Source organism: Mastomys coucha, unplaced genomic scaffold (assembly GCF_008632895.1).
Source record: "Mastomys coucha isolate ucsf_1 unplaced genomic scaffold, UCSF_Mcou_1 pScaffold22, whole genome shotgun sequence".
NCBI lineage: Eukaryota > Metazoa > Chordata > Mammalia > Rodentia > Muridae > Mastomys > Mastomys coucha.
Window position 1 is genome coordinate 100,448,365 of NW_022196905.1, and position 14,519 is coordinate 100,462,883.

The following is a 14,519-nucleotide window of genomic DNA, read 5'->3' on the forward strand; positions in this document are numbered from 1 at the left end:
GTGTTCTCCTGTATTTCTTTGAGGGTGCTATTTATGTCTTTCTTAAAGTCCTGTATCATCACCATGATGTGTGGCATTCTTCATTGTTAAAAACTGTGTGGTCTTCAACAATTATTACCTCCAGGTTTTCTTGTGAACTCAAGATTGCAGAGAATAGGGAGAAAGTTTCAGGAAACCCCCACTGCTCTTTCAGGAAAGAAGGCTTGTGTCCTGGGTAGTTTTGACAGTGACTGTCACTTTCCATCTAAATACTATGAAACACCAGGAACAGTGCATGCTATTAATATCCAGACTGTGAGTTTAAAAAAAAAAAATCTTGAATATTCCCATTCCTGTGATATTATCAAATTTAAAAACCCTGCTAGGAGCCAAGTGTAGTGGCTTATGCCTGTAGCCCTGCACTCCAGGGAGCAAGGCAGAGGAGCATTGCTGTACTGTCAGTCTGGGTTATATGGACAGCAACTAGGGCTGGAGATTGGCCCAGCACAAGAGCTCTTCCCTGCATGTAAAGGACCTGAGTGAAGGAAAAGAACTCAATACTAAACTCAAATAAGAACCTTTCTTGGAAAGAACAAGTGTCTCAGGCCTCACCTACTTAGTGGGGTCTCCACAGTTTTAACATCTTGTGGCAAATCATGCCCCAATGGTAGTTGCTCCTCTATCAGGGACCGAGTCACTTTTCTAAGGATTCATGGCAGAAATAGAAGAGTACAGGTATCTAGAAGCCTACTTCGGCTAGGCTGAGAGCACCTGGAAGAAAAGAGGTGACTTTAAAGTGTGCCTAGAAGCTGAAGTCTGGTGTCACCATTGTAACTGCCATCCAGCCTGGGAAGCACACACTGGGGTGTGCGTTCATCAGAACCGATGGTAGAGCGTCCTTGTCATAATCCTGCAGCATAACATGGAGACAGAGACCAATTCCCCAAGAAATGTCCTGATAAAACATGGCATGAGCAATAAAGTTCTTTTTCCAAAGGAAACTAGCAGAACAGGAACTTCTGAAAACCCTCCTTGTCTGTCCTTCCCCAAGGAAAAATACTTGTTTTTGAAAACTGATTACCAATTGGCCTGTGGATGAAAGCAATGCAGGAGACTTCCCATCAGTGAGCCAGCCTCATCCCTGGGGTCCAGGAAGGAAATTCCAGTTCAAGGAGGTACTAGTTTTTAGTTTGTTTCCTAGCACCTTTGCAGTCATAACCAAGCAGAAAATACTGCATGGTTTCAAAAGTCAGCCAGCTTCCTTACAACATCTTCAGGAAACTCTGTACTCCCTTGGGGCTTTCGAAACACACCCCCCATACCTTGCAGAGCAGACGCAGTTCTCAGTTACCTACCTCTAGCGTCCATCAGTAAAAAAGTGGAAGCCAGTTATTTTCTGCCTGACCCCTGAGTCAACCAACCTCGCAAGGCTTTTGTAGGAATAAGATAACAATGAAAGGCACAGAAATTATAGTAGCAGTTCTTATTCAGAGCACCAGGCTGAGCTCATCTAGATATTAAAAGTGTCTTCGCGTCAGCGTACAAATAACCTCACACAATTTCATGTCAGGACATGTAAGGATCTTCGGCCCAAACCATGTGCTCATGTTGTCAGTAATGCCCTTAATCTCCATTTTCTGACATGGAAAAGAGTGGCCCCACTCTTAACAAACTATCTTCAGATGAGAGAGATGAACACACAGCGCTTTATACAAAGTCTTCACTGTGCTCACATGGCCCTGGTCACCCAGAATCCTAAACTTCCTTTCCGTATTCAGCATCTAGATAACACCTTCGTTGTCCAAAGTCTTGTTGCTGGAAAACAAAGTGAAAGTTATAAAGATACTCTAAATCTTTAACTGGAAAAGGGCAGAAGGCTAAGACCCAGAGAGGTTTATCTGACACAAGGCAGCCAGTTCCATGGCAGCAATTGCTAGAACCCAGTTCTTACACTCCCTCACTCTGGCTCACCCTTCTAAGTGATAGGAAACACACACACATAAGAAACAACTAAAAAAAAACAGGAGAAAATATCTACAAACTACATGCCTGACAAATCCAACAAACTAATGCACAGCAACAGAAGAAACTCTAAAAGCTCAATAGTGATTTCTTTTCTAATCTAATTTTAAAAATTATAAATAGGTCTAAGAAAGAACACATGGCTAACAGGCACATGAAAAACCAAGTCAACATCATTAATCATTACAAAAATGTAGATAAAAAACAGTGAGATACTACCTCATTTCAAAAACAACAGATTTAAAAAAAAAAAAAATCAGGCATGGGACTATACTCTCAGAACTCAGGATCATGAATTCAGGGACAGCTTGGGCTACTGTGAAAACCATCTCAAGATAGATAGATAGATAGATAGATAGATAGATAGATAGATAGATAGATAGATAGATAGATGATAGATAGATAGATAGATAGATAGATAGATAGATCATTTGATAAGTTCTACTACAAGATCTATATCCAAAGGAAATGAATTTGTCAGGGAGACATCTATGCCCTGGACTCCCAAATTAACAAATTAACTATTCACAAATAAAACAAGGGGTATCCAAAATGCTATCAACTGAGGAATGGACAAAGAAAATGTAGTATTCAGTCATTAAAGTGAAAGAAAATGACACTGTGCTGCCATTTAAAGAACAAACTCCTAGCTAGGGATGTAGCTCCATTGGTAGGATTGTCTGCCTAGCATGCAAGAAACTAAAGATAATCTTCAGGACCACATAAAGCAGGTGTCACCCCAACACCTGGGAGGTGTCAGGAGGAGGATCCAAAGTTCAGGGTCAACTTCAACTACATAGCAAGATCCAGGAAAGCCTACATGACACTCTTGTTAGAGAGATATAAGTGGGGAGAGAGGGAGAAAGAAGAGGAGGAAGAAGAGCAGGGGGAAGACAATAGCCAGAGTCTAGGAAGGCTAAGGTGGGGAAGAAAAGGAAAAAAGGAGATCAGAAAGTGTAATAATGAGACAGGAATAATATCATAACCAAGACAGGGTCTGTATACCTCAAAGTGCTAGAAGATGGTCTGTTTCACATTCATCAAGAGAACTATTTGACCTAACTGAAGCATTCCGAACTAAAATATCATATGACCCTCCATTAGTGTAAAATCAAAACCCAATGAACCTTGAAAAAGACATAAGCAGGACTCTCTCCATCAAAGCCCACCTGGGGAAGGGCAGCCAGCTTGCCTGAGGGAGCTAAATTGAGGCAGATTTCCCAACCTCTGCTCACCACACAAGCTTGTGAGATCGGTCTGGGTTAAAACCCAGAGAGGCTTGATTTGTGTTTGAAACTTTTCAGAATTTGGGAAAGCAACTCAGTTTATAGAAGCTTCTCAGAGGAAAGCCTTCCACCATTACCCAATCTGAAGTAGGTTTCCAGTAACAGTCTTTTATCTTGCCAAGTATGATGCTACACACCTTTAATCCCAGCATGTAGGAAGCAAAGGGGCTCTCTGTGAGTTCCAAGCCAGCCAAGGCAACATAGTGAGATCTTGTCTCAGAAGAAAAAAGAAAAAAAAGGAAGGAAGGACTGAAGGTTGGTTAGTTGGTCAAACGAAGGGACAGAAAAGAAGACTCATCAAGTTGAAAGAGTCCCTGGTGTTTCATAGCTTCCTAAAGGGGTTTTCTCTTTAAGTCATAGACAGCTGCTGAATTTGACCAAAGGTTATTTATGCATCCATAATCTTTTTTCCTTGTTTCTATTAATGTTGAAGACTATTCTTTATACATGTGTCATGTAATCTTACATCCTGGAGTAGCCCTACTGGACACAATGTGCTTCCCTCTTTGTATAAAGCTGTGTTCACTCACTGTTAATTTATTAATAATTTTTCTTGTGTTTATTAGAGATACCAGTGTGTAAATCTTCTCATAATGTCTAACTCCAAAATGAGTTAGAAAGTGAACTCTTCAATTCTGTCTTCTCAAAGTTCTGCATGTACTGGTATTGTTTTAATATTTGGTAGGATGAAAAAAACTCTCTGGGCCCATTTTTGTAAAAACCCTTCTAAGTAGGAGTTAAGTTACTTTCACTAACATATGAATATTCTGATATATTTATTTTCAGATAGTATTGAAGAATCTGTTTCCACAGCCCTCAGGCTGAGCAGCCGCCAAAGCTGTGCCTGTGGCTACAACAGCTGCTCCTTTTCCTTTTTTCTCTTCTCTTTCTTTTACTTGGCTGTCACCTCTCCCTTCCCCTACACAGCCCCTGCCATTTTCCAATGCCCAGGAATGCTCCAACACATACAAGAGTCCCTGCTAGGCACGAGGAGGAAATATGGATTCCTAAGCACCCAGCTCTAACAGATCCCACTGAAGTGGCCAGGCTTATATTATGAGGTCCCTCTAGGACCCTCTGCTATGTGGTCCCACTTAAGCAAAGCAATACAAAAGTGAGCAAATGGTCTCATGCATGCAATGCCCATCAACAGATACAGTGAATATTTACCACGTGTTTACTGAACAAACGAATAAATGATTGAACATGGTGGGAATCTGGGAGATGAAGCACAAACAGTGCCTGATATTAGGAGAATTTCCCTGGAGGTGTGGCCACACCCCTACAGAAACATTGCCTTTAACTTGATTGTGTGCAATGGTGCTCAACACAGTTCCCATAGGATCTCATCTTACTTTCAAAGTCAGTGTTCTTAGCTACATTTTAATGGTGAGGAAAATAAAATTCAGACAACTTAAGGTCACACTGCTAGTAAGCAGCAGAGCCTGGACTCCCACCCACGGCTGACTGAGCTCATCCTAGAGTGTTTCTGTGTGCAGTCACTAGAGTGTCCCACATTCCACTCACCAGGACAGTAAAGCAACAGTGACAGTTATCACCACCCCTACACACACATATGTACATTAGCAGGAAGGTGCTTATCAGATTAACAACCTGCTTGCTGCCATAGCAGAGTCACAGACCTAGGCTTTGCTGAGCCTTCTGTGGAGGCCAAAGACACAGGGATGTCCCTGGTCTGCAGCAGTAACTATCTTGTGTACCAAGGGGGGTGCCATATGCCTACTCTCTGATATCAATCACTGTCATTACCAAATAATGGGAGCGTCAGGACTGGGACCCTGTGAGACATGGCTCTGAGTCTTGACAGGTCTGTACCTGGGGACTGGGCACTTGGCAGTACACTGAGGAACTCTACTTTTTGCCACCTTGATATGGCAGCCATTACTGGCCACACCTGCTATATGTGTGTCCAGGGCCTGATGTGTCCCTGTGTCTTTGGCCCCCACAGATAAAAGAAGGTACCACAGTTTCTTACACTGCCCATTCCCCTTGTCCCTCAAAAGCAAGTGAGTCTGTGATCTTCAAAACTGTTGATTTGGCTTTGGTGCAGAGATACTGGGTCTCATTCCTCTTTTCCTTGCTCCCCTTTCCCAAATTCTAACTTGCCTGTCTCTCTGCACACAAATCACACTGACTGTCATAAAGAAAGAGGGGGGCTCATAGCCAAAACAGGAGGCAAATCAAATGGGTAGATTGAGCTCTTTCCATAATAAACAAGACAAGCTGGTGTAGAATCATGACGCACCCACATTTTTATAAGGGACAGATGTGAAGCACACCTGAATCGCTTTAAATTGCTACTTCTTCAGTGGCTAGTGACAGGGAGGAGAAAAATCAACATCCATATACATTTATACATTCACCAGGAAATGAATGGGTTTATACTGTACTCCAATCAGGATTTACCACAAGCCTGGAGCACCACACCTAATGAGCAGGCAAAACCCAGCCCATGGTCAACAAAGAAAAGTCCATCTCAAACACGAAAGATTTTAAATCAAAATGGAGTTAGGAGAGCAGGATTCTCACCAGTGCTGTGTAGCATAGCTAAAGCTGTCTGCAGCAGCGGACAGTGAGTGTTTGTTGTTTAGGGGTCAGAGTTTGGGGGATGCTTTAGGAGAAACGCTTGTGACATGCAAAAATGAGATTGTTTTTATGGCCTACAACTGTTTCACATGTACTTCTCTGGAAATTCCTAGTATAGCCTCTGACCACCAGGGCCCATCCATAAGCTGGCACACAAGACATGTGTGGATCCTTGTAGCCAGCTGATGCATTACTAACTTTTAGTCACTATTTGAAATGTCTTGTTGTTTCTCCATGTAGTCAGCTGTCACTGTAACAAATGCCTGTGATAAGAGCTTACAAAGGGGAAAGGTTTGCTTTCTGTTCACAGGTCCAGAGGTGTCAGAGCAAGTCACTTACCCTATAGCTCTGAGCCTGTGATCACTGTTACTGGACCTTTAGGTCCACAGACATGCCACCAAGGTTCCCAGTATTTAAAAACATATATGGTGCTCGCTTCGGCAGCACATATACTAAAGTTGGAATGATACAGAGAAGATTAGCATGGCCTCTGCACAAGGATGACATGCAAATTCGTGAAGCGTTCCATATTTTAAAATATATATATACATATACATATGTGTGTATATGTATATATACATATATATGTGTATATATATATGGAAATATATATATGTGTGTGTGCATGTATATATATATGTATATATATATATATATATATATATATATATATATATATATATATATATATATATATATACACAGAAACAAATCTGTCCAAAGTGTTGGGAAAATAAAGTCAGGTTTTCTCTTTATCATGCCTATGGTCATCTTATAAAACCAAGAGACAAAGGCTAGAACCTGTAAGCTTCACCTGTGAGACAGCAGGAAGGGGACCTGTTCACTATCGGTACCACTGCACCTGCACCGGATTTTTGTTTTCTTTTAAGATTTATTTTAGAGCTGGACATGGTGGTACACACCTTTAATCCCAGAGTAGGGGAAGCAGAGGCAGGAGAGGAGGATCTTTGTGAATTCAAGGCTATTCTGGTCTACAAAGATACAAAGAAAGTTCCAGGACAGCCAGAGCTACATAGTAAGTCCCTGGGGTAGGGGTGGAGACACAAGATTTATTTTAATTATCTGAATATAGGTGTGTTTAACACCTAGGTAGCAGCAAAGACCTACTGCTGAGGCCCAGCCAGCCCTGTGCTTTGCCTTAAAAGTCCTTCCAACTATCAAGAGGCAGGCAAGGCTCAGCCATCCAAGTAAGACACCACAGACTCCTCCTTTAAAGGCATCACTGTGCTTTGGCTGCCAGGTCCTAAAGCGCACAGCAACCAGGTTGGTACCCGCAAGGTAAGGACCAGGAGGGGACAAAGATGGGTAACTGCTGCTAAGGGATTTGAATAAGCCTGGTAGAAATCCCCCAATGGTGGCTGTTGTTGGCTTCCCTCCAGAAGTACGAGAGACTAGCATAAATATTAAGGCCTTAGGAACCCCTTCAGGGCATTTTGAAGGTTCAGTGTTTGAAGATTTAGGGTGACTGTCTGTCACTATCTTCATGTCAAGAGGCTGAAGGCCACTAGGTGTCTCTGTTCAGAATTGCTGGACATTTAGACCCTAGGCAAGGTCCAGATGAGAGTTGCCTAAACACCAATGTGCACAGGACATTGTGTGAACTCTATTGTGTGAATTCACACAGTACTCTAGTACTCAGTATATGAGGAGTGAGGTACTGAACATCCTCAACTCTCTCACCTGCAAAACAGACATAAATAAATGTGCCAACTCTACATCAACGTTGGCTCCTCCTTCATTCCGTGCTACCAACTCATTTTCCTGCCCTTAGGACCCTTTCTCTCGTCCACCACACATCCTTTCTCCTACTGCTATGTACTGAACTGTCAGGAAGCTGTAGTCCTGTCTTCTGAACACCAGGCACTGACACGTCAGAAAGGGAGAGGCAGGGCCCTGATCACTCACAGCCCCATAATGAGTATCACCTGTCAGGTCCTACACTAAGTTGTCATGAAGCAACATTCTAATGAGACACAGTATGAGAGTCTCAAAGGGAGCTGAGAGATGATTCAGCTGATCTCCAGAATCCACATAAAAATGTAAGTACTGGTGCACATCTGTAATCCCAGTGCTTGGAAGGGAGAAACAAGTGGATCCCTGGGGCTCATGGGTCAGCCAGCCTAACCATAATCAGTGGGCCCGTGTCTTAGTGAGATGGAAGACCCCTAAGAAATGACAGTGAAGGTGTCCCCTGGCCTTCACACAAGGGAAAATAAAGTTTAAGCTATGAAAACAAAAGCTGTTGATATTAGCCACGAGTTCAAGAAGTGTAATTCTGCCTATAAAACATGTGTTTACACTTTTCTGATGTGTGTGTTCATGTGTGTTGTATGTGCAATGTATACATTGGTTTACTCACCCATAAGGACACATGTTGAGGAAGCTCTTTCTCAATTGCTCTTCCTCCTGTTTTTGCAGATAGGTCTCTCTCTCAACTTGAAGCTTCTTGTTCAACTGGGTTGGCTAGTGTCTTAGTGTTTTACTGCTGTGAATAGACACCATAACCAAGGTGTCTCTTATAAGGACAACATTTTCTTTTAAAGATTTATTTATTTTATTCATGAGCACACTGTAGCTATCTTCAGACACATCAGAAGAGGGCATCAGATCCCATTGCAGATGGTTGTGAGCCACCATGTGGTTGCTGGGAATTGAACTCAGGACTTCTGGAAGAGCAGTCAGTGCTCTTAACCACTGAGCCATCTCTCCAGCCCATAAAGACAACATTTAATTGAGACTGGCTTATAGGTTCAGAGGTTCAGTCCATTATCATCAAGGAAGGAACATGGCAGCATCCAGGCAGGCATGGTGCAGGAGGAGCTGAGAGTTCTACATCTTCATCTGAAGGACTCTAGGAAAAAACTGGCTTCCAGGCAGCTAAGATGAGGGTCTTAAAGCCCACACCCACAGTGACACACCCACTCCAACAAGGCAACATCTTCTAATAGTGCCACCTCCTGAGCCAAGCATATTCAAACCATGACAGCTAGACACCAAGCCCCCAGTATCTGCCTCTCTGCCCCAGAACTGGGGTTACAGACCTGTGCCACTACACCTGGGTGCTGGCAAAGTAAACTCCAAGTCCCATGCTTCCCCAGCAAGCTCTTTTCTAACTGAGCCATCTCCCTAGACTCCCCCAAGTTTCTTACTAAAAATACTCATGACTCTTATAATATTAAAAACAAAAACCCTTAAGAGGTTGACAGTGAGGTCAGGGGAAATTATTAGCCTTAGGAAAAATATGGTTGGAGCTTCTACAGGCTGAGGAAAAATTGAGCTTGGGGAGGGAAAGAGAGATGCTGGAAATATAAAGAAGTGAGGGAATCTGGAGATGAAGGCCCAGGGACACAAGGTGAGGATGGTGGGACTGGGAACTGGTCACCAACACAAACTACCTGCCACTATTTCTGTCAATAGCAGGGAGATCGGCAAAGCTTTCCAGCAGCTGCTGTGGGAAGTCAGAATGTCAATCAGCAGTAAGAGAAAACATCAGAGGGGGCTCCAAGGGAGGCCCCAGATACCAAGAGGAGCAGGATCTGAGCCTGCTGCCAGTAAATGTTTTAGCTGCACCCAAAAAGGATCTATGTGGCCTAGCTAGATCCATCCACTCTGCACAGGTTAGAGGCAAAGCCTGGAGTCTGAATACCTGGGATTCAATCTGATTTCTAAATCCAGGAGAACTTGTAAAGGTTTTATTTATTGACTTTTGCTAACAGTTTTTAAGAATACCCTTCCCTAGCTGGGTATAGTAGGCACATAGTTAATATTTTATAGGAGCCATGATGAAGAAAATATGAACATTTAAAATAAGGATGCATCTGATGCATTTGTACAACTCTACAATCGAACCCTAGTCCCACCTTACAACGCAGTGGGGAGGGAAATAAATTAAAGCAACAGATGACAAGCATATCATTGCAGGATCGAGTGTTTAAAATACTACAACATATTTAGTTTCTGTTCTTTCAAATGCTCACTTCAATTATATGTCCAAAGAAGTGTCGGTCTCCGGTAGGCCAAACCTAGGATAGGAGGTTTGTCCCCATGGTATCCACATGGGTTCCTTTGCTTACACCTAAGCTACCCTGCCACAATAAAGAAGTTTATATCTAATATATCTTAATCCATCTTTTCCTAGGTCCAAAGCCCACTTTGTAACTCTTCCTAAAATGTGCCCACATGTGTAGGAAAATCCTGACATAGTAGAATCCCTTCCCAGGAGGCAGGCTCAGAGGGCAATTCAAACTAAACTGGCCCCTCAAACCAAACCTGTTCCAGGTTCTCTGAGGCCTCCTTACCCCTTCTCCTGGTGTCCTGACTCCACATGTGACCACGCCTACCACCTTGCCTAGCAGAGGTTGGGGGAGAACAGAGCCAATATCTGCTAAAAATAAAACCGAAAATAAACAAAAGTGCAAGCATGAGCTTTACCGAGTGGCAACGGGACAACACGCACGCCTAACCTCGAAACGAACCCCGCGGGAGCTGAGGTCCGGTCACAGGCTGCACACAAGAAGCTAGGAGCAGGCCGCGCGGGGACTTATGGGGAAGTGGGCGGGGCGTGGGGGCGGGGCGCTGCGGCAGCTACCCGGGCCTTAAGGAAAGCTGAGGACCGCCCGGCTTCGCGCTCAGCTTCGCGCCCGCCTTGCAGCCATCGACCCTGCAAATATTTACCTTGGGATCCGAGAGACTGAAAATATTTAGCCGGAGCCAGATGCGTCGCGTGTCTGTGCCTGAAATATTAGCCAAAGGAGTGATTTAGCAAAATCAAATGGCGCGTGGGGCGCCTGCCTGGCGGAGCTGTTGACTTTGCGCCAGCTCCGGTGGAGCAACTGGTGCTGCGAGTGATTCCAGAGAATGCCAACAGCTGGGAAGCAGGCCAGACCCGCGGCGGGAAAGGGTCTGTTTTGGTTTGGGGCGGATTGTTTTACATAAATCAGAGATGTGGATATACACCTTCCTTAGAGCTCTTAGAATTGCTCTCAAAACAACCCTGGGGCTGTACACCCGGAGGTGGTTTTGCCTTTCGACTGAAGAAAGAACACTTGCGTACTGACAAGTCTGAGAAAGCCAGGTGGGAACGAAGCTCGGGTCCCTTCTGCAAGCCAGCTGCTATGCTGTCCTGCCAGCCCACTGGCTAGCAGGGCTCACTAGCTCCATTTACAGTGGACAACCTGCGGGTGAGGGCCATGGGGATCCGCTACCCTCCCAGGCTGCTTTGTATGTCTGTATGTGTATGTATGCTTCTCATTGATCAGTGTTAGTGCCACGGCTGTGTTAAGACAAGCTGCTTGTGAGGGAAGAGTCCAAAGGGGATCGTTTGATAACATCTTCGAACATAAAGAAAATACAAGGCATAGGCAAAAACAAATAATTCCTCCCTATAAAAATAAATAAATAAAAGATTTATCAGGGGTGTGGCCTCAAGAGATGACAAGGACAGAAACACACTCACAGGAGGCAAGCTGAGCAGCTGAGCTCCACTCCAGAGAATTCCCCAGCCCTAGTTAATGTTCGTCATAAAATCATAATCTGTGCCTGGTCCTCTTCTGTTTAATGGTAAAAGTGAAAGCTGACGGTTTTATTCTTTAGTGTTAGGGATAAACCTAGGTTCTAGTGAATATCAAATAACCATGAATTCTGACACTGAAATATAAATTCCTCAGCTCCTGGTTGGTTTAGTGGGTTTTTCGTTGATACTTTTTACTTTTTAAAAACACTTCATTTAATTAGTATTGTGTGTGTATGTATATCAGAAGACAACTTTTAGGAATCAGTTTTCTCCTTCCACATTGAGGTTCTGGGAATGGAACTCAGGTCCTTAGGGTACAGAGCAAGCACCCTTACATGCTGAACCATCTGGCTGATCTCTGTTTGTCTCCTCCCAACACTTGCTTCTCTGTGTTAACATAAGCCCTGTAATATGAAACTAAAGTTACCCAAATGGTTTTATGGCTTCTAAGTCACTTGCCCTAAAAATCATATTTTAACTCCTGCCTCACCTTTGCAGCACACATCCTGTACAAGACTACCGTGTAGGAGGGCACTGCTTAGCTCTCACCTGGAACTCTAGGCTTCTGTGATCCAATCAGACTTTCAGAAGCCCAAGCAAGAGGCAGAGGCGCTTGAGCTCTATTCCCACCTCCACTCCTGGGAAGGCTTCCTTTCCCTGGCTCTGTAGAATGAGCTTGTTGATATGATGTGGTCTTTATAGCTGGATATTCTTGATATCTACAACTGCACCCTTTCCCTTCTGGTAACACTAGAATACCCGTGGCTACCACCCCACCACCCCGGGCCCTGCACATTTCTACCTCTGCCTCTAGAATACCCGTGGCTACCACCCCACCACCCCGGGCCTGCACATTTCTACCTGTGCCCTCTGCTCTTTCCTTCTAAAGTCTCAAATATAATGCCAACTCTTGGAGGCCCTTTCTTGGTTTTCCTGGGACTATCATTTATTGAGCTAAGGAACTGCACAGCCCAAAACTGACTGCCTTTTACCAAGTAGGCCATATTTACATTATATATACTATCAAGATATTCTGAGGAAAAACTAAGTATGTGTAGAAGGCTTTAAAGTCCTGTTTTATTTAGCTGTATAGGCTAATGTTTTAATCCTCCTGCCTCATCCTCGGTGCTGGGATCACAGGCATACACCATGGTGCCCAACTTGATGTGGTTAAATGATAAAAACATCATCATGGAATCAGTAAAGTTCTGAATGGTTTTAAAGTAAAATTTTAAAGTAAATGGTTTTAAAGTAAAAGTTCTACATCAGGTTTTAATTTCATCACCTTGAAATCCTTTGTTCTGCCTGCTGCAATAAATAGCCTCACAATTGAATTCTCTAAAAAAAGAAAAAGTGATAAAACCTAAAATATTTAAAAAGTTGGATTCATTTATCAACTTAAAGTGATGTGTTAATAAATTTAATGTCAGTGATCAAGTATTAAATTGATACATCTCATCCATGAAGACCCAGAATACCTCCTTACAGATTTATTTATTCTAGGTGCATATGCGTGTGCCTGAGTGTATGTTTGTGCACCACTTCTGTGCAGGTACCCTCGGGGGCCAAAAAGGGCATTAGACCCCCTGGAGCTAAAGTTATAGGTGGCTGTGAGCTGCCCATTGTGGGTGCTGGGAACTGAACCCAGGTCCTCTGCAGGAGCAACAGTACTTTTAACCACTAAGCAATTTCCAGTCCAAGGAGGAGAGTTCTGGAGCTGCCCTCCTTTCTTCCTTCCTGTCTGATCCAGAAGTAATACAGAATCATATAGAATTCAAATGTTGTTAAAAATTCATAATACATACAGCAAAACACTCCCACTTCTGTTATGCTTTATCCTAACTTCAGACCATACACACTTACTCTCCTTCACACGTAATTCTTAACTTTCCCTCATGTACACTAGCATTGATTTTTACTAGAACAGATAAAAGGGTCCAGTGACCCCAAGGTTATCTTTAGGATACTGATATGACCTTTAAGTTTAAACAGAAGAACTGAGACAGGAGACAAGCAGCTCTGGTCAAGACATAATCCTGCTCATCATTGTCCAACCTCTAATCCTGAAAGGTTGTCAAGAATAAATTACTAATCAGCCAGTTGACATATACCTCTCCCATAAATTCCTGTTCTCATCTTGTGGGGGGCGGGGGGCAGGGTTAGCCTATCCTGCCTCTAAGGCTTCGCTGGCCTGTACTCCAAGGTGACTATCGGTTTACTGCAATGATTCTTGGGGCCTTCAGTCTTTAAGAGTCGTGCCTATGCACACCCCAGCAGGAGTCTGACCTCAGCAATGGAAACTGGCACAAAATGCAGGCATAGGTGTCAGACTTCCTTCTAATTTTTAGTTATCTTGCTTCTAAGTGTCTATTGCTATGCTGCAGCAGCTGGGCATCTATTGACTCACCTGTGAGCTCTTACCTGAATTGTGCTGCTCTCAACAATCCTCTTAGGACTGGGGAGACAGCTCGGCAGTTGAGAACATGCCACAAGGTGTAAAATGAATTTATAGGATGTCCTGAGCAGACCTTGGGTGCAAGCTCCGAAGCCAGTCCCACAACACCCAGAGGAAGCTCCACTCCCAGGCACCCCGACACGCCCAGGATCAGAGGTGAGGAGGACCCAACATCTGTCCCAACACGGAGAGTAACTGGGACCAGCAGAACCAGGCACACAGGAACTCCTCCGGCCCAGTGGCTTGGGTTCCTTCCAGTCTGTCTGGGCTGGTATCCTGAGCAGACCTTGGACTCAAGCTCCACAGCCAGTCCCACAACACCCAGAGGAAGCTCCACTCCCAGGTGCTCTAACAAGCCCAGGGTCACAGGATCCCAGAATCACAGGATCACAGAGACAGCTTGACTCTGAGGAGTTCTGACACAACCAGGATCACAGGAAAGACATGCTCCAGTCAGATTTAGCAAGGGCAGGTAGCACTAGAGATAAGCAGATGGTGGAGTGCAAGTGTAAGAAAATAAACAACACAAACCAAGGTTACTTGACATCATCAGAACCTAATTCTCTCATCATAGCAAGTCCTGGACACACCATTACACTGGAAAAGCAAGATTCAGATCTAAAATCACTTCTCATGA

The 14,519-nt window shown here is 43.8% G+C and overlaps 1 non-coding gene across 1 annotated transcript; it reads left to right on the forward strand.

Moving 5' to 3' along the window:
- Nucleotides 1-6,322: 6,322 nt before the first annotated feature.
- LOC116071571 lies at nt 6,323-6,429 on the forward strand. The gene has a single exon (XR_004110981.1). It is a non-coding gene; the product is annotated as a U6 spliceosomal RNA (small nuclear RNA).
- Nucleotides 6,430-14,519: the final 8,090 nt, after the last annotated feature.